We start from the raw sequence: 27,328 nt of genomic DNA, 5'->3' as shown, positions 1-27,328 counted from the left end.
TTAATCGGAGCTTTAAATTTTAGTGCATCCTATACAAGCTTGGGAAGATTCCATCTTAAATATCTCCACAGATACCACAGTTATTTTAATTCAGGGTACAAAATCATACCCCACACCTTCAAAAAATACCTAAAGCCATGGGAACAGACACAAATGTACAGAGAGGTTAACATTCCAAAACCACAGATAGATGCAGAACTTTTCACTGACGCTTCCAACCAGGGTTGGGGAGGTGCAGTAGTAATAGCGGGTAATATGCTCTCAATAAATGGAACTTGGACAAATGAAGAATCCTCCCTTCACATCAATGTAAGAGAGTTATTAGCTTGCTTCTATTCTTTGGAACACTTCATCACAAGGTTATAAAACAAGGTAGTCTTAATACATGTTGATTCAAAGGTTACTAATTGTTGGCTAAGGAAACAGGGTAGTATCAGAAACAAGTTAGCTCATGAACTAGTCAGGAAAATACTTAGTACCATGAAGGATCACAACATACAGATAAATTCCAGATGGATCAGGGGAGTAAGTAACACCATCGCAGACTCACTTTCCAGGGACCTGGGTTCCATTCACACAGAAACTTCCCTCAGTGACAGTCTATTCTCCTTAATCTGCTCTGACTTCAATTTCACCCCGGAAATAGATCTGTTCTCAAATGGCTTCAATACTAAGTGCAAAAAGTTTTGTTCATCCCTTCCAAACCAAAAAGCCATCAGCAATAATGCACTTACGATTAGCTGGAAGGGATCAACACCTCTCTATGCCTTTCCACCAGGATTCTTACTACACAAAGTAGCTTTTAAAATCAATAAAGAATGCAATAATAATATGCTTTTCTGCACCATATCGCAGGGGACGGAACCATGGATTCCATTAGTGAAGTCAGTCGCGAAGCAGCACAAACGATATATTGTGAAGATCGAAGACTACCAGATAGTTCTCAAGGATTGTATCTCACCCTCAGCAAAGCTCCAATCAACTTTGATCGCCTTCAAAATTTAAAGGATCAGCTCCCTAACGTCTTTCCTCCTGAGGTTTGCTCCAAAATTGTTGTCAGCTTGAGGGACAGCTCCTTGCACAAGTATGAAAACCTATACAACATTTTTAAAAGTTTCATTCACAAGGAGTATGGAAGAGACAACAAATTCCCCCTGTTAGCAATTATTTTATTTTTCAATCACCTTATAGACAAGGGTCTGTCTTACAACACCCTGAAGAGCTACAGAGCAGCTTTAGGTCCTATCTTGTCAGGCTATTTCCCAGGTTACTGTCTTGCAGAAGACAAATATGTCAAAACAATGATATCGGGAGTTAATAGAAGGAAACCTAGAAATTCTCACCAGTTCCCTGGCTGGGATCTAGACTAAGTAATTTCGTATCTCAACACCACGAGAGATAACTCTACCTTACTACTGACACAGAAAACCTTGTTCCTAGTAGCCTTAGCTTGCCCTTTAAGAGCAAATCAATTTAACAATCTCTGCATTTCCAGGAGCACCTTCACCCCAGAACACATTGTCTTACGGAACCACCCTTCCTTCATGGCCAAAAACCAAAAGAACAACTACACGCCAATAGAGATCAGCTTTAGGAAGCTTCCTAACAGACCAAAAATATGTCCAGTCAGACAATTGAACTTCTATTTGGAATACACAAACAAAGTCTGTATGGAAAGAAACATAGACAGGAAAGACCACATGATGGCTAGATGAACACTTCAAGATAATGTCTCTACAAAAAATGAGACAACTTTTTAGGGAGTGCATTTTCAGAGCCGACCCAAATGCAACTAAACAGTCAACGAATTTTCACTCTATAAGGGGTCAAGCTTCATCAAGACTGCTATACAATGGAGTATCTATACAAGAAATCATGTCCAGAATGAATTGGAGAAGCGACTCTGTCTTCAGCTCTTACTATGCTCTCCTCGGCTTACAGGGAGCTTTCGATGCTGTGGTCGCTGGACTTCATCTTCAAGCCCCCTGAAGCATCTGCCTAGCTACCACTGGTGAGTCCGGAAGGTTGAAGCCTCCCTCTCCAGAACTGTAAGTTTACTTGTGAACGAAGGTTCTGGAGTGGGAGGTGAGACCTTCCGGACTCAAAGTCTGGGTCACCCTCCAACCCTTCCCCCGTGAGCCGAGGAGACCATGTACAGTACTTAGGAGGGAATATTCTAACAACTTCATAATTCAACAGAGTAGGCTATATACAAGAACACACACATACAATCACTATTATTCCACAGAAAACAAACTAACTGGAATCTTTCAATATTCATATCAACCAAGAGAGCACAAGAAGATTGAATTTACTAATAAAAAGACCTTTATGTCCAACAATTTGCACCTTCACAGTAATTCCTTCATAACTTGCACAACCAAGGTAAGCTCAACCACTTCTGTGTTATTTTTTGTTCTATTACAACTTCAAAAATGTGACTTCCATTGCCGAGTCAACCCGCTCGTCCCTGGTAACTCCGCCCAAGGGGCGTGGTTTAGGGCTCGCGCCGCCGCTTGGGGGGTTCCAGGGGGGGGGTGTATAAGCTACCACTGGTGAGTCCGGAAGGTCTCACCTCCCACTCCAGAACCTTCGTTCACAAGTAAACTTACAGATCCTTGGTCCTCTGCACAAGCTGACCTGACCTCAACTGCTGTGGGTAAACCATGCTCCCTTGTGCACCTAGTATTGTGTCAATACTGTTGTGTCTCCCTACCCTGGCGAGGTGGTCTTGGGAAAATCTTGGTCCAACAGTTTTCCCTACAAAGTCTCGGAATAACTTTCACCTTGACAGTCACACTGCTTATCTCAACACACAGCTTACGTAGGCCGCAGACCTTGCATAGCAGGGTTTAGTGAGGTGTAGGGACTCCTTATATTTGGTACCAACATATTCAGTACAAGGAGCCCCTGGGTAAAGCCAAAATGCCAGATTGGCAGGGACGTCCACCCTTCCTAATGGGTGAGTCACCTCTAAATAAATAGCGTAGGTTTGTATTTCAGTTAGGGAGCAAATGAAAAATTCGTAGACAATTTGTATTTTTCCTAATGATACAAACCTTAGCTATTTATACAAACTTGCCTGCCAGCCCTATCCCCTTGAAGTCCTACCTATAAGCAAAGTGAGCGGGAGCGGTAGCAAGCTACCCCTCTTATCCCCGCTAACTAGCAGTATGGGTAGTTAACCCTCGCTAAATTTTAATGGCTCGTCATTTCTGCTTCGCCAAAAGTAATACAGTAGCCCTAAATAAATAGCTAAGGTTTGTATCGTTAGGAAAAATACAAATTATCTACGAATTTGTCATGTTTATCCTCTAAATTCTATATATTCAATTTATATTTTATTATCAGTTTTAATATAAGTATTTTTTTGGGCTCAAGCCATGTCGTCCTGATGGAAGTTCCTATAGGGTAGCTTCCTAGGGTATATTACAACTACGGTGATATTCCCAGAGAATTTACCTTAAGGTACCCAGAATTCTAACTCCTGGAGCGAATATCCCTAATGAAAGTACCAGGGATATCGCGAAATATCAGAGGACGTATTCTTGACACGCCACATGGCAATCTGCACCCCGAACAGAGATAACACTTCGAAGGGGTCAATTGGCAAGAAAACGAAAACGAGAAAGAAAATGGAGAGCCGTTCGCAAGGCTCTCTCTTCTCCCGTTTCGTAAGCATGCATTGCGCCGATTCTGGCGCCATCTGTATTCCTTTCTGCGTAGCTTAACAACTCAGTGTTTTTTCCTGTGTTTCTCGCAAAATCTTGGATTTAATCGCTTTATTATGCTTTCTCCAACTTCGTCTGCCTCTGATAAGTTGAGTATTATTTCTTTTATGTATAAATGTAGGCTCTTGGTAATTTTTAAAGTGATTAATAGTAATAATCTTTGTTACAAGAGCCGTTGCCTACCGGAGGCGTCCTGGAGGCTGTCGCTCGCTAGGTATGAGTTTTAGTTAGCCAGAGCGACGTTCCCGGCTGTTTTGCTTTAATAATTTTAGCTATTTAGCGTTACATAGGATTTCCTTATTCGTGCTTTTAGTATTGTTTGTTTTGGCGAAGTATTCGCCAATTCTGGCCTACGCTAGACCGTATAGCCTAGTCGTTTGGCCCTAGTACTTTCCTGCATGATTTTTGGATTTCCGAGTATTTTAAAATTTTATTGAAGCTTTAGGCAGTTTTATACATTTAAGATTATATTGATTATTTCCAAGATAGTATACGAGTGAGTTTCGGTGATTTAGGTAATCGATTCTCTTGGTGCCTAGGCTAAGTTGCCTATGGAGCCTTAGTATACTTTCTCATACTCCCCGGTTGCTTTCTTTTCTTCGGAGAAGGTATGCAATCCCTTTCCCTCTGTTTAAGCCTTGGGCTTAACCCTAGTGGTTTATCTGAATTAACTTTCGATACAACTATATTGGGGTGTTACTGTACGTTCCTGTTCCAGTAAGTCTGGCTTCAGAGAGGGGCAGAACATCAGAGTTTTTAGTCTGAGTCTGTGTTTGTCTGGCTTGGGGTTGAGCTCCCTCGCTAGTCTGACGCAGACATAGGAGGCTTAACCTCTTTAGGTCACTCCCGAAGGTTTCTGTACGAGATGATTCCTTCTTTTGTGATCTAGCAGACTAGTCCTTGTTGCTGTTCTCGGTGGGAGGATAAGATCCTTTCCCTGGGAGTAGCAACACCTTCCTTGCTTTGGTTCAGTGGGGGTTGGCAAGTATTGCTGGCCTCCCTCCTTGGATCTCCCTTAGGCTAAGATGAGTTTTCTTGGCTGCGGGTGATTCTTTACTAAAGCAAGGTTGGTAGGACCCTCTTTGTCCCTTCCCCCTCTATCTCTGTAATGGCCTAGCCGTTACAGTACTGTACGTCATTCTACATCTGGACCTAGCATAGGTTAGGATGTGGAATTGACTCAGTCCCTTGCCGGCCGGCAAAGGTCTTCTGCTTTGAGTGCTGCCCGGACCTCCCTTGGTCCCTCATCCATGTCTGTCTGTAGAGCCAGACGGCATTGGTCAGGAAGCCTGAATTAGATTCTCCCCTTCCTTATTTGCACTCTTTCGGATTGCCGGGCTTTGAGGTAGTACACTCTCTTATCCTGGCATCCATTCTGTTTTCTTCTAGTGCTGTACCCGACCCGGCTGCTGGCCTATGTGGCTGGCAGCCGGGCAGTCGGAGTTCTCTGGTTCTTTTGCTGCTGGCCGGCATCGGTTGTTTACCTTTGCCGGCCGGCTATTGTCACACCCTTGTCTGCCGGTTGCTACGAGCGGTGGCCGGCAGCCGGGTGCTACCTTGTGTAGTTGCCGGCCGGCAGTCATTGCCGGCCGACATTGGCTGTTGCCGGCCGGCAGTTACTGCCGGCTGACACATGCATTTGAACCAGCGTTCTGCCGCCTTATAGCTGTTAAGTAGTATACTTTAAAGCTAGTTATGGTGTGTGCCGGCCGGCGCATTACCTTCTATACTATACCAGTATTCTTCAGTATAGCATATACTGTAGGGAGAAAACTATAGTATAGTATTGGTACAAAACTGTGTGTTCTAACACTTTTGTGTTGTCTTGCACAGCCCTTTGGTGTTGCCTTACAGATAAGAAAGTAAGTTCTTTCTTGTCTATTATCCGGTATTTTAAAATTCATATCTTAGGTGTGAGCTCCACCTGTTTCCTCTGGAAATTTGTCATTGGTTACTCTAGGACAGATTAACCATACGATTTTATTATCTGGAAGGCTGCAACAATTGGTTGTGCGGGAAACACAAGTATGTGTCTTTCCTTTCTGAAAGGATTTGACCCAAAAAGTTATTTTCCTATTTGCACTCGCGTCCGGGGCCAGGGTTAGTGAGATTGTAGCCCTCTCGAGAGAGGAAGGTCGTGTTCAGTTCCTGGGTGGGGGAGAACTGAACATGTTTCCGGACCCTACGTTTCTCGCTAAGAACGAGTTGCCCACCAACAGGTGGGGTCCCTGGAGAATCTGCCCTCTGAAAGAAGATGCATCTCTATGTCCAGTAGAATGCCTAAAGGTCTATCTTCGTAGAACTTCAGACTTCAAGGGTGGTCAACTATTCAGGGGAGAAACGTCAGGCTCAAATTTATCACTGAAACAACTCAGGGCGAAAATCACATATTCTATTCGCAGAGCGGATCCTGACAGTACACCCGCAGGTCACGATCCGAGGAAAGTTGCCTCATCCTTAAATTTCTTTAATTGTATGGATTTTGAACATCTTCGTTCATACACTGGCTGGAAGTCTTCCAGAGTGTTCTTTCGTCACTATGCGAAGCAAGTGGAGCAACTAAAGAGATCTGTGGTAGCAGTGGGTTGCGTCGTTAACCCTGCTGTTTAACTCTGCGAGGAACAGTGGATTTAATTGGGACGATTAATTCCAGGGTGAGTGTGTAGTTACATACTGTGCTACAAACTAAGTGAGGGCACCGAGTTGCCCACGTTGACTGTTCCACTTCCAAAGGTGAACCTAGCATAAGTGCAGACGTGTGCCGAGCGTTTCTAACGCTAATGTGACTGATTAGTAATACAGACTTTTATGACTTTGATACCTCGGTATGTTAAAAGTGGCACTAATGTTTTTCTTTCAGATAAACAAGTTTCTGTTTACTATCATACTTATGCTTAAAGTTTTGGTTATCCTCCTCTTATATATATATATATATATATATATATATATATATATATATATATATATATATATATATATATATATATATATATATATATATATATATATATATATATATATATATATATATATATATATATATATATATATAATTGTTGTTAACCTGTCTATTTATTGTCTGCCAATAAACTTGTTCTTGAGAACCTTGCGTCCCCTTCACCTGTGTCAATTTATTGGTGTAATTGAGCATTCATTCTATGTATATTTATCTGGGATAATTCTAATAGATTGTTCCTTTATGCAAGCTACTGTTGCATTGGTTTATGCTTTCCCTTAGCGGGAGGACTCCATCCCATAAGGGGACGGTGGCGGATTTACAAGTTTCCTCCTATGCGGATATAAACCTTTGTCCAATACAAGTATTGAGCGGAGAACTGGTCGATATTTCATATTGACGCAGTGGTTCTTTACAAACTATGCTTTACTTAATATAGGGCGAGACCACTATATTGGCTTGCCTGGTATTCATACATAGGTATATGTACTCTTCGAGACTTTTCCAGAGTCTAGTAGGACTCTTCCCTGTAGGGGGCAGGAAGCTCTAACATGGTTTATGGTTAGTTGAAAAGATGTATAACGGTAACATCTTAGGTCTCTAGGTCTAGTCGACCGGGGAAATACCTCCGGGGAGTACGGCACGTTCTGAGAATCCACAGATACAGTAATGCTCTGGTATACTTCCATCAGGACGACATGGCTTGAGCCCAAAAAACGGATTTTGAGCGAAGCGAAAAATCTATTTTTCAATATTAAACTTACCCGATAATCATGTAGCTGTCAACTCCGTTGCCCGACAGAATTCTATGGAGGGATACGCCAGCTATCACAATACTAGAAGGGGGTGTACTTACCAGCGCCACCTGTGGCCAGGTACTCAATCATTTGTTGTTTACACCTCCTCAATTATTCCTCTGTCGTGCTTCCGGCTAGACGTTCTGGGATACGCTCATGGTCTTCGAGTTTATTCATGGATTTTTGGTGAAGTATTCTCTTAGATTAACGGCTGTCGCATACTGGAATCCTTTTTATATTAGCTAGTTAGCTTTTATATAAACAATAGATTAACGATTAATGAATTTTTGCTTGTTTTTTGGATCACCCTTTGACTTACTCTTTGAAACAAGATGTCTGACGTTCGCAAGCTCCCTCCCATAGACGATGTAGGTCTTGCAATAGGCGTATTCCGAAGGTCTCGGTAGATCCTCACACCGCTTGTTCTGACTGTAGGGACAGGCCCTGTCTATTAGAAAATCGGTGTGAGGAGTGCGCCGGACTTTCGGAATTGGATTTTGTACGTCTTTTAAAATATTCATCCAAGTTAGAGAGAACTAGAGCTAGGAGAAGTTCTTCTCACTCTTCTATGTTTTCCTCACCTCATGATCCCCTACCTTTTCCTACCCCTGTAGTGGCTACCCCCGAACCTACTGTGTGCCCTCCGCCTGATATGTCAACTGTTTTGCGTGCTATTCAGGCTTTAGGAGATAAAGTAGAATCAGTGGTAAGTGACCATAAGTCTCTGATGGCCGAGGTTAAAGAACTGAAGGTCAAGAGTGCAGTGGGTGGAAATAGTGCCAGTGCTGTGACGAGTGCTAGTGTCTGTGCAGTGCCAAGTGCTAGTGGTGCCAGTGTGGTGCGTGAGGATTTTTCTGTGCGAGCCAGTCGTCCTCCCAGTCCGGGACCTCTTGCAAGCTCCCATGCCCAGGGGAGAAGCAATGTCGAAGGGCTTAAGGGTTCGACAGGCCTTGTTAGGCGCACAGAATTATCCTCGGTGGTTGCGGGCGTGTCTTCCTTAGACCGTCACTCCCACCTGCAGACGATTGAGCCCGTCTTCTCGTCCGCTGATCTTCATGCAGGGAAGAAACGTTGGTCTCAGGTCTCGAGACCGCTGAAACGTAGAGTTCAGTCAGCGAGTGCTCAGCCAGGTTGCAGTCATTGGCTCAGCTCCGACTCGCCTCTGTCATCGATCGACAGTACTCCGCCCAAGAGGAGTAAGGTTCTGCCTATACAGACCCCGACTGTGACTTTACCTCAGTCTTTTATCGCTTCTGCCGACCCCAAGTGGACCCTGCTTCAGTCCATGCAAGTTCAGCTTTCGGACTTAATGCGTGAATGTCGGGCTGAGAGTGTTGCACCTCCTGCACTCCCTCCACCTGTTCTCGCTGCACCTGTGCTCGCCCAGCCTGCACCTGCTCCGCCTGTGCTCTCCCAGCCTGCACCTGCTCCGCCTGCACTCCCTCCACCTGTTCTCGCTGCACCTGTGCTCGCCCAGCCTGCACCTGCTCCGCCTGTGCTCGCCCAGCCTGCACCTGCTCCGCCTGGTCGCAGCACCATCTGCCAGGCGTACGATATTGAACCACTTTCGGAGTTTGCTGTTCACAGTGTTGTTCAGCCTCAGCCTTCTTTAAGGCAATCTCTGCTTAGGGATCAGGAGAGTTACACTCTTCCTCCTCCTCCCCTTGTTGCTCCACCAGTGGTGCAACTCTCGGTTGGGGTACAACAACCTCTCCCCTCCGTGAGTCTGTCTGCTGCACCAGCGCTGCACCGAGTTCAACCCTCATCTAGGCAAGCTCATCTACACCATGCACTTGCGCCTCAGGAGCCTCAGCTTGCTAGAACTTTACCTTGTTCTGCGCAGCCTCAACCTTCTCATGCTCCACTCATCTCTCAGGAACAGGAACGGACTACTCCGCCTCCGTCCTCCGCTCAGCTGGTGCAATCCTTGGGTGCAACTCTTGCTAGGCGTCAACCTCCTTCACCCTTGCACCTGCCTTCTGCTCCGACTGTTGTTCAACCTATGCAGTCTGAACCTCAGGTTCTCCCTCAAGTTGAGGAAATCTCTGTTGTTGTTCCTACCCGTTCTGACTCTGCGGTTCAGCATTCTGGTCCTTTTGCTTCGCTACCTTCTGCTGATGAAGTGTCGGATGATGAGGAGGCACATCTTGATCCCTCATCAGACGTGGAGGAGTCTAAGCTTTCTCCATTGTCTGTTGATTTTAGAAAGGTCTTGGCTCTACTCAGGGAGCTTTACCCTGACCACTTCGTCTCTGCTGTTCCCCGCTCTCCTCCATCTGAGTTTTCGCTAGGCGTGCAACAAGCTAAGTCGAGCTATACTAAGCTTGTCCTAGCTAGATCCTCCAAGAGGGCCTTAAGGACCTTAGGGGAGTGGCTTCAGTCTAAACAACACCTGGGCAAGACTTCCTTCATGTTCCCTCCAACGAAGCTCGCATCGAAAGGTTGCGTTTGGTATGCCACAGGGGAAGCACCAGGCTTGGGAGTTCCTGCCTCTGCCCAGGCTGACTTCTCAAGTCTGGTGGACTCGCCTAGGAGGACTGCGATGAGACGCTCGAAGGTTTGTTGGACCTTCTCAGACCTGGATCATCTTCTGAAAGGGTTGTTCAGAGCGTTCGAAATGTTCAATTTTCTCGACTGGTGCCTGGGAGCCCTCAGCAAGAAAACATCTTCTGCGGACAAAGACTCTGCCATGTTGATTATGTCCTGCATGGATAAGGCTATCAGGGATGGATCGGGTGAGCTAGCGTCGTTATTTGTATCAGGGGTGTTGAAGAAAAGAGAACAACTGTGTTCCTTCCTCTCAGCCAGCATTACACCGTGCCAGCGGTCACAGCTCCTTTTTGCTCCACTCTCAAAGTTCCTCTTTCCCGAGGAGCTAGTTAAGGACTTGTCGGCTGCCCTGATACAGAAGGACACGCACGATCTTGTAGCTTCATCGGCTCGTAAGTCTAAGGTTACCACCTCTGTCCCCAAGACTTTTCGCTCTCCAGTGGCTGATACCCCGGCCACTAGGTTCATACCGCCCTTTCGTGGTAGAGCCCCCAGCCGAGGAAGCTCCCGTCCAGTCTCTCACAGGGGCAAGTCTAAGAAAGGACCCAGGACATCAAAGGGAAAGCACTGACTCTCAGATTCTCCAGACAACAGTAGGTGCCAGGCTCAAGATCTTCTGGCAAGCCTGGGAGAAGAGAGGTGCAGACGCACAGTCTGTCAGTTGGCTGAGGTACGGTTACAGGATTCCATTCTGCCTCAAACCGCCTCTGACCACATCGCCCATCAACCTCTCTCCCAACTACAAAGAAGAGGACAAGAGGCTAGCATTGCAACAGGAGGTGTCGCTACTTGTGCAGAAGAAGGCAGTGGTTATAGTCCGGGATCATCAATCCCTGGGCTTCTACAACCGTCTCTTTCTTGTGGCCAAAAAGACAGGAGGTTGGAGACCGGTGCTGGACGTCAGCTCTCTCAACGAGTATGTCACCAAGCAGACGTTCACTATGGAGACGACCAAGTCGGTCTTAGCAGCGGTCAGACAGGAGGACTGGATGGTCTCGTTGGACTTGAAAGATGCATACTTTCACGTTCCCATTCATCCAGACTCCCAACCTTTCCTGAGATTCGTTTTCGGAAAGGTTGTCTATCAGTTCCAAGCCCTGTGTTTTGGCCTAAGCACAGCTCCTATGGTCTTTACTCATCTGATGAGGAATGTAGCGAAATTCCTGCACTTATCGAACATCAGAGCCTCCCTCTACCTAGACGACTGGCTGTTGAGAGCCTCCACGAGTCGTCGTTGTCTGGAGAACCTCTCTTGGACTTTAGATCTAATCAGAGACCTAGGTCTATTAGTCAATTTAGAGAAATCTCAACTCATTCCCTCCCAATCCATTGTGTACCTGGGAATGGAGATTCAGAGTCGGGATTTTCGGGCTTTTCCATCGGCCCCCAGGATAAACCAAGCCCTACAGTGCATCATGAGCATGCTGAAGAGGAGCAATTGCTCAGTGAGACAGTGGATGAGTCTCACAGGGACCCTCTCATCTCTGGCCCTGTTTGTCGAGCTGGGGAGACTCCACCTCCGCCCTCTTCAATTCCATCTTGCAGCTCATTGGGACAAGGGCTCGACTCTAGAAGCAGTCTCTATCCCTATCAACCAAGAGATGAAGACCACTCTCCGGTGGTGGAAGCACAATCTTCTTCTCAAGGAGGGTCTATCATTGGCCATCCAGACCCCCCATCTTCATCTCTTCTCGGATGCATCGGACTCGGGCTGGGGTGCAACCTTGGACGGACGGGAATGCTCAGGAGTGTGGAACAAGGAACAAGGATTACTCCACATCAATTGCAAGGAACTGTTAGCAGTCCATCTTGCCCTGTTGAACTTCAAGTCCCTCCTGCTAGGCAAAGTGGTGGAGGTCAATTCAGACAACACCACAGCCTTGGCTTACATCTCCAAGCAAGGAGGGACCCATTCGAGGAGCCTTTACGAGATCGCAAGGGACCTCCTCATTTGGTCAAGAGGTCTAAACCTCACTCTGGTCACGAGGTTCATCCAGGGCGATATGAATGTTTCAGCGGATCGCCTCAGCAGAAGGAATCAGGTCATTCCCACGGAATGGACCCTCCACAAGAGTGTGTGCAACAGACTTTGGACGTTGTGAGGTCAACCTACCATAGACCTGTTTGCCACCTCCATCACCAAGAGACTTCCGCTTTATTGTTCCCCTGTTCCAGACCCTGCAGCGGTTCATGTAGATGCTCTTCTTCTGAACTGGTCCCATCTCGACCTGTACGCATTCCCTCCGTTCAAGATTATAAACAAAGTTCTGCAGAAATTCGTCTCGCACGAAGGGACACGGCTGACGCTGGTTGCTCCCCTTTGGCCTGCAAGAGAATGGTACACAGAGGTACGTCAATGGCTAGTCGACTTCCCCAGGACTCTACCTCTAAGAGTGGACCTTCTACGTCAACCACACGTAGACAGGTTGCACCCAAACCTCCACGCTCTTCGACTGACTGCCTTCAGACTGTCGAAAGATTCGCTAGAGCTAGAGGCTTTTCGAAGGAGGCAGCCAGTGCGATTGCCAGAGCTAGAAGAATTTCCACTCGTAGAGTCTACCAGTCTAAGTGGGAGGTCTTCCGAAGCTGGTGTAGAGCCAATTCAATATCCTCTACCAATACCTCTGTGATCCAAATAGCTGACTTCCTTCTTCATCTTAGGAATGAGAGATCCCTTTCAACATCTACGATTAAAGGGTATAGGAGCATGTTGGCCTCAGTCCTCCGCCACAGGGGTTTGGACCTGTCTTCCAACAAGGACCTTCAAGACATTCTCAAGTCTTTTGAGACGTCTAAAGAACGTCGTCTTTCCACTCCAGGCTGGAATCTGGACGTAGTCTTAAGGTTCCTTATGACATCTAGGTTCGAACCTCTCCAGTCAGCTTCCTTCAAGGATCTTACCCTCAAGACTGCTTTTCTCGTTTGCCTTGCAACAGCTAAGAGAGTCAGTGAGGTTCATGCCTTCAGCAAGAACATTGGTTTCACAACCGAATCAGCTACATGTTCTTTTCAGCTTGGATTCCTAGCAAAGAACGAGCTTCCTTCACGTCCTTGGCCTAGATCGTTCGAAATACCTAGCCTCTCCAACATGGTAGGTAACGAACTAGAGAGAGTTCTTTGCCCTGTCAGAGCTCTCAAATATTATCTGAAGAGGTCTAAACCTATTCGAGGACAGTCAGAAGCCTTATGGTGTGCCATCAAGAAACCCTCGAGACCCATGTCCAAGAATGGGCTTTCGTACTATATAAGGCTTCTGATCAGAGAAGCACATTCTCACTTAAAGGAGGAAGACCTTGCATTGCTGAAGGTAAGGACCCACGAAGTAAGAGCTGTAGCTACTTCGTTGGCCTTTAATAAAAACCGTTCTCTGCAGAGCATTATGGATGCAACCTATTGGAGGAGCAAGTCAGTGTTTGCATCATTTTATCTGAAAGATGTCCAGTCTCTTTACGAGAACTGCTACACCCTGGGACCATTCGTAGCAGCGAGTGCAGTAGTAGGTGAGGGCTCAGCCACTACATTCCCATAATCCCATAACCTTTTTAACCTTTCTCTTGAATACTTTTGTTGTTGTTTTATGGTTGTTACGGTAGGCTAAGAAGCCTTCCGCATCCTTGGATTTGGCGGGTGGTCTATTCATTCTTGAGAAGCGCCTGGGTTAAAGGTTTGGTAGAGGTCCTTTAGTAGGGTTGCAACCCCTTGTACTTTGGCACCTTTGGGTTGATTCAGCCTCCAAGAGGAACGCTGCGCTCAGTAAGGAAGACGAACTTTAAATAAAAGGCAGAGTAACGGTTCTATTCGACTTCCTTACCAGGTACTTATTATTTCATTGTTATTTGAGATAACTGTTATATGAAATTTGGGGATACTTAGCTATCCTTTAATCATGTACACTGGTTTTCACCCACCTCCCTGGGTGTGAATCAGCTACATGATTATCGGGTAAGTTTAATATTGAAAAATGTTATTTTTATTAATAAAATAAATTTTTGAATATACTTACCCGATAATCATGATTTAATCGACCCTCCCTTTCCTCCCCAGAGAGAACCAGTGGACCGAGGAATAATTGAGGAGGTGTAAACAACAAATGATTGAGTACCTGGCCACAGGTGGCGCTGGTAAGTACACCCCCTTCTAGTATTGTGATAGCTGGCGTATCCCTCCATAGAATTCTGTCGGGCAACGGAGTTGACAGCTACATGATTATCGGGTAAGTATATTCAAAAATTTATTTTATTAATAAAAATAACATTTTTGGGTGAGATGGCCATGTCGTCCTGATGGACCCGCCCTTCCCTTTCTATGAAAGGGCTGTAGGACCCCTCCCTACATACAGTATCTGTAGCACCTCGTGTATCGCTACAAGGAATACAGATGGCGCCAGAATCGGCGCAATGCACGCTTACGAAACGGGAGAAGAGAGAGCCTTGCGACCGGCTCTCCTTTTTCTTTCTCGTTTTCGTTTTCTTGCCAATTGAACCCTTCGAAGTGTTATCTCTGTTCGGGGTGCAAATTGCCATGTGGCGTGTCAAGAATACGTCCTCTGATATTTCGCGATATCCCTGGTACTTTCATTAGGGATATTCGCTCCAGGAGTTAGAATTCTGGGTACCTTAAGGTAAATTCTCTGGGAATATCGCCGTAGTTGTAATATACCCTAGGAAGCTACCCTATAGGAACTTCCATCAGGACGACATGGCCATCTCACCCAAAAATAGATTTTTCGCTTTGCTCAAAATCCGTTTTACCTTCCGAATTTACTTGGTCTAGCTTTGTAAGATTTGAGCTTGATGCATTTGGCTGGTTAATTTATTTCTTTTAAGATATAATATTTGGTAGGTAATGCCTTAGATTAAAGGTTAAAGTTACCATATTTCCTTGGTCATTTTAGCTGTTTATTCTATCTTCAGTGGCAAAGCACAAACATGTAACCTCAATATTATCCAATATTGACTTCGTTGAAAAATTCCTTGGTTGCAGCAGGCAGAAGTAGAGTGTCTTTTGTTGGTACAAGTAGATATTATTAGTTGCCCACCTAATAGCCAACCACCTCCTAGTAAAAGGATTCCATGTGCGGGTAGCCTATATGGTTTTTAAAGTTTTTAATCTTAATTTACTTCGTTATTGAATAAGAGAAACGAGAAAGGAAAGAACTGTCAAAGAGAGCATTGTGAAGGAACAGTGTAGGAAATTGAGGAGACAAAAGTAAAAGAGAGATAAATGGAAGATACAGGAGAATAAAAGAAGGAAAATAATATAGAGGATTAAGTATATATATAAAATTTGATTGTATGATTGAAAAAAAGGAGGAAGTAGTAAATAACAGGAGGCTAAGGAGCAATGAAAGAAGTAAAAATTTATGAAAAAGAAAAATGAAAGGAAAAGTGAGATGGGAAGACTGGAGACTATTAGTTTGCAAAAGCTGGGAAGACTGGAAGTAAATGTAAAGATTAAGGAAATAAATCAAGGGTTAGGAAGAAGGGAGAAAAGAGGTGATTGATTACTAGAGGAGAGAGATGAGGAGGAATATGAGAATGAGGAGTAGAAGAAGAAATGAACAGCATTAAGGAAGAAATTAAATAAAATTAAGAGGATTTGGGGAATAATGATGAAGGGAATGGAGGCCATTGGAGAAATGAGAGCAAAAGCAGGTTGAGAAGAAGGACGATGTTGAGAAATAAATATAAAAAGCATTACATAAATGCGTGAGGAGAAAGAAATGGAAGAAATGGCATATGAGAATAGAGAGAATGTGAAAAGGAGAATAAGGAAAATGGAAAGTATGTGGATTAGAAGAGGAAAGTAGGAGTAGAGAGCAAGTGAGGAGGAGGAGTAGTAGAAAGGAAAGGTAGGAGATAGAAGATATGAAATAAGTACAGTACCATGGAAAGATTTTGCTCATTGTAGAGAGTTTGATTTTGTATACTCTTCAACATGCACTGACATTTCATTCTGGTTTATCTGGGTAAGATTACTTTGTCAAGAGCTGTTGGAAGATAGAATAGTGTATCCTCATAGCAAGTGAAGTATTGCTATTTTTCTATCCATTGCTTTGCTTGTTTTTTAAATTGTGATGAGTACTTTGTCAGTTAACACCAATGTTACTCTTAGGCTTTAATAAAATATAGAATTTTCAATATTAATCTTACCCGATAATCATGTAGCTGTCAACTCTGTTGCCGACAGAAATCTACGGTCGGGATACGCCAGCGATCGCTATACAGGTGGGGATGAACACCACAGCGCCATCTGTGGTCAGGTACTCCAGTACTTCTTGTCAACACCACCTCAATTTTTCCTCTGTCGTGCCTCCGGCTAGACCTACATGGATACGCTGTTGATTCTGGAGTTATTGCTCACGATTTGGTGATGTATTTGCTCTAGAGTTTAGCCTTCGCTATTCAGGAAGCTTTATCATTAGCTTAGCAAGTTTTTGGAATTAATTTGATTTAATTTTTGATTTAGGTGACGAAGAGAGTATGAACTCTCTTTCACTTTTAATGGCCGACCCTTCCCTTAGACGGAAGTGTTGGTGTCGAAGAGAGTATAGACTCTCTCTCTTAATTTTGCTTAACAAAGTTATAGATTTATTTTATATCTCTCCGCCTTTTATAGGCCTCTTTGATTAACTTCCTTTTATTATAAACTTATTAAAATTAATTTTTATATTTGTTTATATTCGACCTTTCCTAATAGTAGGCGGTCTTTTCTTGGAACCGAAGTTAATTAACATTGAGCCCGTCATTTCGCTTTTACCTGTTAACATATTATGCTATTTTAATGTTTTTGAAAGAATTTCTTTGATAGTCTCGTACTGTTTTCAAAGTTGAACTAACGTTTTGTTTTGTCTCTGCAGTTGTTGACGTTCAGAACGTTCAACTTGCGCTCTATCGTTACGATAGAGAGAGAGTATTCACGGTGTCACGTTGCAGTAAGAGTAAACCGATTCTAGCGTTTTGTTCATTCTTTCTTAGCTTAAATGGTTTTAATTCTAATAAAGGAACTTTTTATTTGGGAAATCTTTCAGTTTTTTTTTCCTTTAACAATAATATGTTTTAACGATATATATAATTGGGCTCATCTCTCAGGTTCTAAGTCAAGAGAGAGAGAGAGAGAGATAGAGACGGAGGGAGAGAGAGGAGGATAAACGTTTCGTTCAAGCGGGTAACGTTGTTATCGTTTTTGCTCTTCTCCCTAGTCTCTTTAGGGGAAGAAGGTAAACGTTTCTAGAGTTTTATTCTTGTTCTCAGGCTTTATGCGGTGAGAGATTTTAAACGTAGTTTATTTGATCTAGTGTTTAGTCTCTTTTCCAGCCACTGAATTATTTATCTTTCATTATGTTTTTCTGTTACATTTTAATACTGTTTTCGCAATTACTAACTTTTAATGAAGGATAGAATTGTGTGTTTCAGGTACAAACCACTTAAAGTTTCGAGTTCAGTGAAATAAGTGCAAACAGAAAATCAAAAGTGATAAAGTGATAAGCGCAAAGTGTTACAGTGTTGCGTTCGAGGGTTCGTCTGTTCGTGCCAGTTGTTCGCCTAGTCTGGGACCTCTTACAAGCTCCCAAGCAGGGGAGAAGTAACGTCGAAGGACTTATGGGTTCATCAGGCCTTGATCGACGAACAGACGTTTCCCTCCGTGGTTTCGGGTGTAACCAACTCACGTAGCCGACGTGATCACCCCACCCACACAAAGACGAGAGAGCCCTTTTATTCTTCGTCTGCGGAAGAGGTTTCTCGCAGAAACCATGGACCAAATCTTGCAGCTTTTAAGTGCAAGTCGGTCCCTTCCGCGCAAGTCCAACTCCTAGGTGGTGCCATTAGCACTGGGTCAGTTCGGACTTGCTGCAGTACGACAACTGCACACCTCCCAGAGAGGCAAGGTGGTATCGCAACAGGCAGTAACTCCGTCTGTTGCCGCACCAGCTGTTTTAGACCCTCAGTCTCAACGGACAGTAGCTCCGTTTGTTGTTGTCTTTCTTAAATTCTAGTGGTCTATGCTGCAGACAATGCAGTCTCAGCTTGCGGTGTTGATGCAGGAGTTTCAGGCAGAGAAGGTTAGCACACCTCCTCCTGCGAGCGCTCCTCCACCTCTGCGCAGTCCACCCTGCCAGACGTATGATGTTGAGGCTCCTCCTGCCTCCATGCGTGAGCTGCCGCATTGGGAGTTGCCAGGTACCAGCTCTATGCAGCAACCTCCACTTTCCTTGAGGCAGGAGCCTCATGCTATGCGGCAACCGCCTCAACTCTTGAGGCAAGAGCCTCAACTCTTGAGGCAAGAGCCTCAACTCTTGAGGCAAGAACCTCAACTCTTGAGGCAAGAGCCTCAACTCTTGAGGCAAGAGCCTCAACTCTTGAGGCAAGAGCCTCAACTCTTGAGGCAAGAACCTCAACTCTTGAGGCAAGAGCCTCAGCTCTTGAGGCAAGAACCTCAGCTCTTGAGGCAAGAACCTCAACTCTTGAGGCAAGAACCTCAACTCTTGAGGCAAGAACCTCAACTCTTGAGGCAAGAGCCTCAACTCTTGAGGCAAGAACCTCAACTCTTGAGGCAAGAGCCTCAACTCTTGAGGCAAGAACCTCAACTCTTGAGGCAAGAACCTCAACTCTTGAGGCAAGAGCCTCAACTCTTGAGGCAAGAGCCTCAACTCTTGAGGCAAGAGCCTCTCTCTGCGCAGCCACCTCCCCAACCCTTGAGGCAGACGCAACTCTTGAGGCAGGAACCTCATGCTATGAGGCAGCCGCCTCAACGCATGCAGCAACCGCATTCTTCACAGCATGAGCCTCTCTCTGCGCAGCTACCTCCTCAACCCTTGAGGCAGACGCAACTCTTGAGGCAGGAACCTCACAGGAGCCTCATGCTATGCGGCATCCTCCTCTAACCATGAGGCAGGAGCCTCATGCTATGCGGCATCCTCCTCAACCCATGAGGCAGGAGCCTCATGCTATGCGGCAACCTCCTCTACCCATGAGGCAGCCTCATGCTATGCGGCATCCTCCTCAACCCATGAGGCAGGAGCCTCATGCTATGCGGCATCCTCCTCAAACCATGAGGCAGGAGTCTCATGCTATGAGGAGCCTCATGCTATGCGGCATCCTCCTCAACCCATGAGGCAGGAGCCTCATGCTATGCGGCAACCTCCTCTACCCATGAGGCAGCCTCATGCTATGCGGCATCCTCCTCAACCCATGAGGCAGGAGCCTCATGCTATGCGGCATCCTCCTCAAACCATGAGGCAGGAGTCTCATGCTATGAGGAGCCTCATGCTATGCGGCATCCTCCTCAACCCATGAGGCAGGAGCCTCATACTATGCGGCATGAGCCTCATCCCTTGCAGCATGAGCCTCATCCCATGCAGCATGAGCCTCATACCATGCAGCATGAGCCTCATCCCATGCAGCATGAGCCTCATCCCATGCAGCATAAGCCGCACGCCATGCAACATGCTCTGCTTACCTTACAGCATGCTCTACATACAGCATGCTCTGCATACAGCATGCTCTGCATACCTTACCGCATGCTCCTCAGTCACACATCTTTGGTTGTTGCCAACTCACTAGACTGTCAAGCAGTTTCATAACGTTGCCTTCTAGTCTGCTGCTTTTGCACCAGTGAAACCCTCACTCAGAGAACTTAGCTTTTCTCGGATATGGTTCCTGTAGATGAGAAAGTGCTATTCTCCCTCCTTCTGATATTCCCTTGAGGACTCTGTCATTTGGAGAGGAGCCTTTAGCTGCTTAGCCTCCTATGGACTTTTATTTAAGCATAACATGCTTCCAGGGAGGGTAATGGTTCCACTTCAGTCGCTAACCCCGTCTGTTACCACACCTGCTCCCATAGACCTTGAGCTTTGTTGCAAGACATGCAGTCCAAGCTTAGTCCTTGTTAGAGGATTTTTTGTTTACGGAGTCAGTGTGTCACTGGGAAGACGTTCAACAACCAGCAGAAGTGACTTGTTGTGACGCAGTGCGGCAACCTCAGCAACCCGATAAGGAGTTGTCTGTACGACCCAGACAGTCTAGACAGCTTCGGGTTGTTGCTGTACTTCCTCGCTTCCCCATGGTTGACAGTTCACAGACTGTGCAGCAGTACCATGATCTTGTGTCCGGCTCCGTCAGACGACTAGCTTTTAAGAGCTCCCACAAGTCGTCGCTGTCTGGAGATTCTCAGATGGACTATGGATCTGACCAAGGAACTGGGCCTCCTGGTCAATTTTGAGGAGTCCCAGCTCGTCCCATCCCAGACCATTGTCTACCTGGGTATGGATCTTCAGAGTCGAGCTTTTCGGGCTTTTCCGTCGGCCCCAAGGATCTACTAAGCCCTAGATTGCATCCAGAGCATGCTGAGAAGGAACCGATGCTCAGTCAGGTAGTGGATGAGTCTAACAGGGACACTTTCATCGCTGGCCCTGTTCATCGAGTTAGGGAGACGCCACCTCCGCCCCCTTCAGTATCATCTAGCGGCTCACTGGATAAAGGACATGACGCTAGAGACGATCTCAGTTCCTGTTTCCGAAGAGAGGAGGTCTACTCTCACGTGGTGAAAGAACAGCTTTCTTCTCAAGGAAGTCTACCTTTGGCTGTTCAGAAACCCGACCGCCGTCTCTTCTCTGACGCATCAGACACGGGCTGGGGTGCGACTTTGGACGGACGGGAATGCTCGGGAACATGGAATCAGGAGCTAAGGACACTTCACATCTATTGCAAGGAGCTGTTGGCGGTTCATCTGGCCTTGATAAACTTCAAGTCCCTCCAGCTTAACAAGGTGGTGGAGGTGGACTCTGACAACACCACAGCCTTGGCTTACATCTCCAAGCAGGGAGGGACTCATTCGTGGAAGTTGTTCTAGATCGCAAGGGACCTCCTCATCTGGTTAAAAGATCGAAAGCTCACGCTGGTAACGAGGTTCATTCAGGGCGATATGAATGTCATGGCAGATCGCCTTAGCCGGAAGGGTCAGGTCATCCCCACAGAGTGGACCCTTCACAAGAATGTTTGCAGCAGACTTTGGGCCCTGTGGGGTCAGCCAACCATAGATCTGTTCGCTACCTCGATAACCTAGAGGCTCCCGTTGTATTGTTCTCCGATTCCAGACCCAGCAGCAGTTCACGTGGATGCTTTTCTGCTGGATTGGTCCCATCTCGACCTGTATGCATTCCCGCCGTTCAAGATTGTCAACAGGGTACTTCAGAAGTTCGCCTCTCGCAAAGGGACACGGCTGACGTTGGTTGGCTCCGCTCTGGCCCGCGAGAGAATGGTTCATAGAGGTACTGCTATGGCTGGTCGACATTCCCAGGACTCTTCCTCTAGGAGTGGACCTTCTACGTCTACCTCACGTAAAGAAGGTACATCCAAACCTCCACGCTCTTCGTCTGACTGCCTTCAGACTTTCGAAAGACTCTCAAGAGCTAGGGGCTTTTCGAAGGAGGCAGCCAGAGCGATTGCCAGAGCAAGGAGGACATCCACTCTCAGAGTCTATCAGTCTAAAGGGGAAGTCTTCCAAAACTGGTACAAGGCCAATGCAGTTTCCTCATCCAGTACCACTGTAACCCAGATTGCTGACTTCCTGTTACATCTAAGGAACGTAAGATCCCTTTCAGCTCCTACGATTAAGGGTTACAGAAGTATGTTGGCAGCGGTTTTCCGCCACAGAGGCTTGGATCTTTCCACCAACAAAGATCTACAGGACCTTCTTAGGTCTTTTGAGACCTCAAAGGAACGTCGGTTGTCCACTCCAGGCTGGAATCTAGACGTGGTCCTAAGGTTCCTTATGTCATCAAGATTTGAACCTCTCCAATCAGCCTCTTTTAAGGACCTCACATTAAAAACTCTTTTCCTCGTGTGCTTAGCAACAGCTAAAAGAGTAAGTGAGATCCACGCCTTCAGCAGGAACATAGTTTTCACATCTGAAACGGCTACATGTTCCTTGCAGCTCGGTTTTTTGCTAAAACGAGCTTCATTCACGTCCTTGGCCTAAGTCGTTCGAGATCCCAAGCCTGTCCAACTTGGTGGGGGACGAACTGGAGAGAGTACTTTGCCCAGTTAGAGCTCTTAGGTACTATCTAAAAAGGTCATAACCTTTACGAGGACAATCAGAAGCCTTATGGTGTGCTATCAAGAAGCCTTCTCTTCCAAGGTCTAAGAACTCAGTTTCTTACCTATTCAGGCTCCTGATTAGGGAAGCACATTCCCATCTGAAGGAAGAAGACCTTGCTTTGCTGAAGGTAAGGACACATGAAGTGAGAGCTGTGGCTACTTCAGTGGCCCTCAAACAGAACCGTTCTCTGCAGAGTGTTATGGATGCAACCTATTGGAGAAGCAAGTCAGTGTTCGCATCATTCTATCTCAAAGATGTCCAGTCTCTTTACGAGAACTGCTACACCCTGGGACCATTCGTAGCAACGAATGCAGTAGTAGGCGGGGGCTCAGCCACTACATTCCCATAATCCCATAACCTTTTTAACCTTTCTCTTGAATACTTTTTATGGGTTGTACGGTCGGCTAAGAAGCCTTCCACATCCTTGTTGATTTGGCGGGTGGTCAATTCTTTCTTGAGAAGCGCCGAGGTTAAAGGTTGTGATGAGGTCCTTTAGTATGGGTTGCAGCCCTTTATACTTCAGCACCTAAGAGTCGTTCAGCATCCTAAGAGGACCGCTACGCTCAGTAAGGAAGACGTACTTAATAAAGGCAGAGTAATGGTTCAAGTCGTCTTCCTTACCAGGTACTTATTTATTTTATGTTATTTTTTAATAACTAATAAAATAAAATACGGGATACTTAGCTTCTTTGTTAACATGTATGCTGGTCTCCACCCACCACCCTGGGTGTGAATCAGCTACATGATTATCGGGTAAGATTAATATTGAAAAATGTTATTTTCATTAGTAAAATAAATTTTTGAATATACTTACCCGATAATCATGATTTAATTGACCCACCCTTCCTCCCCATAGAGAACCAGTGGACCGAGGAAAAAATTGAGGTGGTGTTGACAAGAAGTACTGGAGTACCTGACCACAGATGGCGCTGTGGTGTTCACCCCCACCTGTATAGCGATCGCTGGCGTATCCCGACCGTAGATTTCTGTCGGCAACAGAGTTGACAGCTACATGATTATCGGGTAAGTATATTCAAAAATTTATTTTACTAATGAAAATAACATTTTATGTCTTCTGAATCACTTGATTTTTTATATATATTTTTTTCAGGCGTTGAGGACTGCAAAATGCTGCAACGATTACTTCTACCACGGTCCGGGATTTTAACCAAGAACAGTACTTTGCTCTTCTTGAATCCAGCTAACAATGAGCTTTCTGTACTATGGAATCCAACCCGGAGTAAGGACATGTCGCTTAGTTTGAAATATGTGGGACAATTGAAAACTATGTTACAGAAAAGTGTGAAAAATAGTGCCAAAAAAGGATATTCTTATGGTAGATGTGGAAGACTAGCACCAGTATGGTATGCACGTGGTTCAGCTCTTTATGATAGCTGTAAGTGTTTCAAATACAGAGATATAATGAGGACATTTCAGAGAATTTTTCGATGCAGCTTTATTAAACCCAACCTTGTAGCAAAAATAACATTAGGATCAGCCATGTTTATGCCAACAACTTTCTTCAAGGAAAATCTGCAGACAGAAATGAAGACTTTACCCATAGAAATTCCCAAAGAAACCAAAGAACTAAAAAACAAACCACTTGTAATGCAATTTTTGTTAAATATTTATGAATGTGTGCGGTTAATTCTCCGAGGACTCAGGCTGTTGTTCACTTTTGTTCCCGTACTAACACTTTATCCAGCTACATACTTGGGAGAGAAGCCCAGAGAATTATGGTGGGGACTATTATTAAGAGGTAAGAGTTTGCTTGTACTTTTGGGTAGGCTGTTAGAACATGTGTATCCAGTAAATCTTATTTTATTTATTATTAATGAGTGTTATTTTAAAGCTGCTGTACATGAATGCAGCTATTATTAAACTGCTATTTAATCTTTTCTTATCAGTATTCAGAAGGGAAACAATATTAGGCAGGGCATTGAAAACTTTGAAAACATTTCCCTTTGAAATTTTTAAATTACAATATAGTGTGTATACAGTATATAATAATTTGTTCCTATACGAATATAAACCATTATCCTTTAATAAAATAAAAGTATGACCTCAGCAAAGCTGGAAATGGCCATTTAAACATTTAACAAGGTATTTTTTGTTGTTGGCCTGTGGAGGGAAGGCCCCACTCACTCTCCAAGTAGAGCAACCCTCACTGTGACTTTGTCTGCAGTTCAGTGCACACTTACTGCTTTCGTATATCTTAATCTAGGTGTTATAATCTTTTGCTTTTTCTTTCAGATTGGATTAATGTCCTGGAAGATTGATATTAATGGAAGAGGCCAAGGATTTGCAGCGTTTCCTAATAACTTTAAATGAGAGACAGTGTTCTGTGCTATCTGCCTTTATCCAACATATTTGTTCTTATTGGGTGGAATGCCTATTGTTGTTCTATCCCTCACGAATGTGCCAATAACGAAGACAATGTGAACCTAAGGAGGTCCGTTCTCCTTAGGCATTGCATCAGAGGTAAAAAATTCTGCTGCTGTCAAGTGTGAAGGGGACGGTTGTCGTTTATCTTCTTTCCTTCAGTGTCTTCTCAAATCTGGAAAGGAATAAGGATGGATCACCTGGTTTTCCTGTCTTTTCAAGAGTCTCTGTGGTCTCTTCGTCCATGAGAGTGTCATCATCAGCCTGCACGACCTCGTAGAAGAAAGACTTCAAATTATTTTTTCTCCTCTGCCTCATCTTTGTTAGAGTCTTTGCTGCAACTTTAGGAGAACGATAGATAGAAGACATCATTGAAGAAGTCCAGAAAGAGCAATTGATAGGTGTTGGATATGCATGACTCCTACTGTTTCCCTCCACGTTTGAGAGCCATTGCAGTACCAAAAACGTTTTGCTCCAGGAAGGAATCCTAGTATGTTTTCGCCTTGTTTGAGAGGTACTACTCTACTTATTCTTTTCCTTTTTTGGAGTATCTGCTGATCTATTTCTCTCTTCCAGAGAGCCAAAAGTGATGTGTGCCAAGAACTATCCCTCATGGGGAGGCAGTATCGGCATGCTGCTAATGTTGCCTGTCCATTGTGTTGTACCAGGACGGGTTCATGCCGAAAACTAGCCCTACTTTTGTTTTAAATTTTGGGCGTATTTATATTTGGTAAAGCAAACATTAAATTAGCCTACTGTAAATTACATTCTAAACTAGGTCATCAGAAATGGATCGCATCAACATTGATGTGATCCATTTCGGATATCATAGTGTACACTACCAAAATATTTGTTTGTAAATTAGTACTGTAATGTACTGCTGGGTAAAGTATATTGTACAGTACTGTACAACAGTAAAAAAGTTTGATTTAGAATATAGAATGGTTTACTTTACTGTACATGCAAAAAGACTATCTATCACGATAAAACATTGCGTAGTATAAATCTGCACACATCAGGTCTCTCTCTCTCTCTCTCTCTCTCTCTCTCTCTCTCTCTCTCTCTCTCTCTCTCTCTCATATTTTTTCCTTTTAATCTCATGATTATGATTTTACAATGAATGTTATATCATTAAGTACATTTTTAAGTGAAAAACACAGTAAACAAAACTATTGTATGTATGACTTCACAATGCTACAACCTATGCACATCAAACGCACTAGCGATTTATTTTTATTTTATTTTCTGAAATAAATAACATAGTAACATATTTTTCCTTTTAGCATAATGATTATTTATTTAAAATTGATTTGTTCCAACACGGAGTACTTACCTCGAACTACTTTCTTCGAACTACTTTCTTCGAACTACTTTCTTAGGAGTATCTGGGATCTCCTCCCAACCGACCAGAATTTTGTGTAGTTTACCCTACTCCCGTTTTCTATGCGGGGTAACCTCAGGCGGAGTGATACGCGCCATGAGGTGACCTGGGGTCAGAGAGCATACTTGCTCAGGTCTAGAGCTCCCGTAAGTTTTCTGGTCGCGTCGCGATAACATCTCGACGCTCTCTCCTTACCCAGTGCGACCCTTTGTTTCCCCGACCCCCTTTGTGTCTCACGCGGTCCCCACATGGTCCCATTGTGTTCATTCCATACCCTTTCCTACCCTTTCCCTCTGTGTTTGTCGTGTAGGGGCAGCTTATGTTCTCCTACAGCCACGTGTCTGGAGTGCGAGTCCTGGAACGAGGTGCAGTGGGTGCACTACAGCACCAAGAAGAAGAAGGCGTCCAAGAGGTCACCTAGGAAGCCGAGCCTCTCCTCGCCGCTTGCTTCTCCCGATGCCTCATCGGATAGAGCTTCTCAGCCACCTTCCCCTACCCAGAGTAGGGGACGAGGTAAGTCAGTTGCGGGGAAGAGACCCATTGCTCTTCCCCAGGAGTCTGAGATTTCTGCTAGTGGGGATGTTTGTCAGTCCAGGCAAGTGGGGGGCCTGAGGGAGGGACGGGAGTGTGTTCGGAGGACGGAGTCCTGGTGCAAGCGGGGCCCGTCTCTTCCGATGTTCCTATGTGGGGAAAGGCTGCTGCAGCCACTTCCCCCGCTTCATGGGCCTTATCAGGTACGTCTGCAGCCGGGGGAGACGACGAGAAGGAGGACTCACCATCATCGGATCCCCTCGCATGGGCGTCGCCGAGGACGTCTTTCAGGTCGCCCATGAGACTGGAGGAAGAGTTCGAGGCGTGGTTCCCCAGCAAGAAGTTACCTCGCTCTCCCCCAGCGCCTTCAGCAACGCTCCCTCCCTTCTTCCTGGAGCCTTCGTCACCTACGGACCGACACGATGAACCCCCAGCGTTGCGGGACGACTCGGACCCTTCGGTGCGGTCCTACAAATCTTCGGGCTCCTCTTTCGAGTCATACTCTTTCTACTCGGAGGATGGAGCGCTGAGGTGCCAGTAGAGGAGGCGAGAGAGGTCCCGCAGAAGGAGGTCCCGTTCCCGTTCACGTTCCAAATCTCGTCACGCCAGGAGGTACGCTAGATCCCCCAGAAGGAGGCACAGAAGAAGTCGTTCCCCTAGGGAGGAATGGGTGCGTGTCGCCATCCCACGCAGCCACCTCCTGGGAGCTTCAGCAGTTCCGGGTACCTATGGCGGGCTACCAAGGGCTCGTTCTCCCGCTCCGAAGTACGTCCCCTACAGCAGGTCTGAACTTCGGAGGGAATCCTCACTTCAGGCTCCGGCAGACATTCATAAGTCCGCGAAGGTTCCGACTCCATCCGCCCAGCGGAGGGAGTTGCCCCTTCGGTCTGGCAGCCGTGTC

General features: G+C 45.5%; 1 long non-coding RNA gene across 1 annotated transcript in view; it reads left to right on the top strand.

The window, feature by feature from the left end:
• The window catches only part of LOC137636245 (uncharacterized), an 87,997-nt gene that overhangs the window by 44,524 nt on the left and 16,145 nt on the right, over positions 1-27,328 (top strand). Inside the window, exon 2 of the long non-coding RNA XR_011043007.1 lies at positions 23,245-23,892. This is a non-coding gene — a long non-coding RNA (uncharacterized lncRNA). The remainder of the gene's footprint in view (positions 1-23,244; positions 23,893-27,328) is intronic.

Source organism: Palaemon carinicauda, unplaced genomic scaffold (assembly GCF_036898095.1).
Source record: "Palaemon carinicauda isolate YSFRI2023 unplaced genomic scaffold, ASM3689809v2 scaffold258, whole genome shotgun sequence".
NCBI lineage: Eukaryota > Metazoa > Arthropoda > Malacostraca > Decapoda > Palaemonidae > Palaemon > Palaemon carinicauda.
This window is presented reverse-complemented; position numbering and strand designations above follow the sequence as displayed.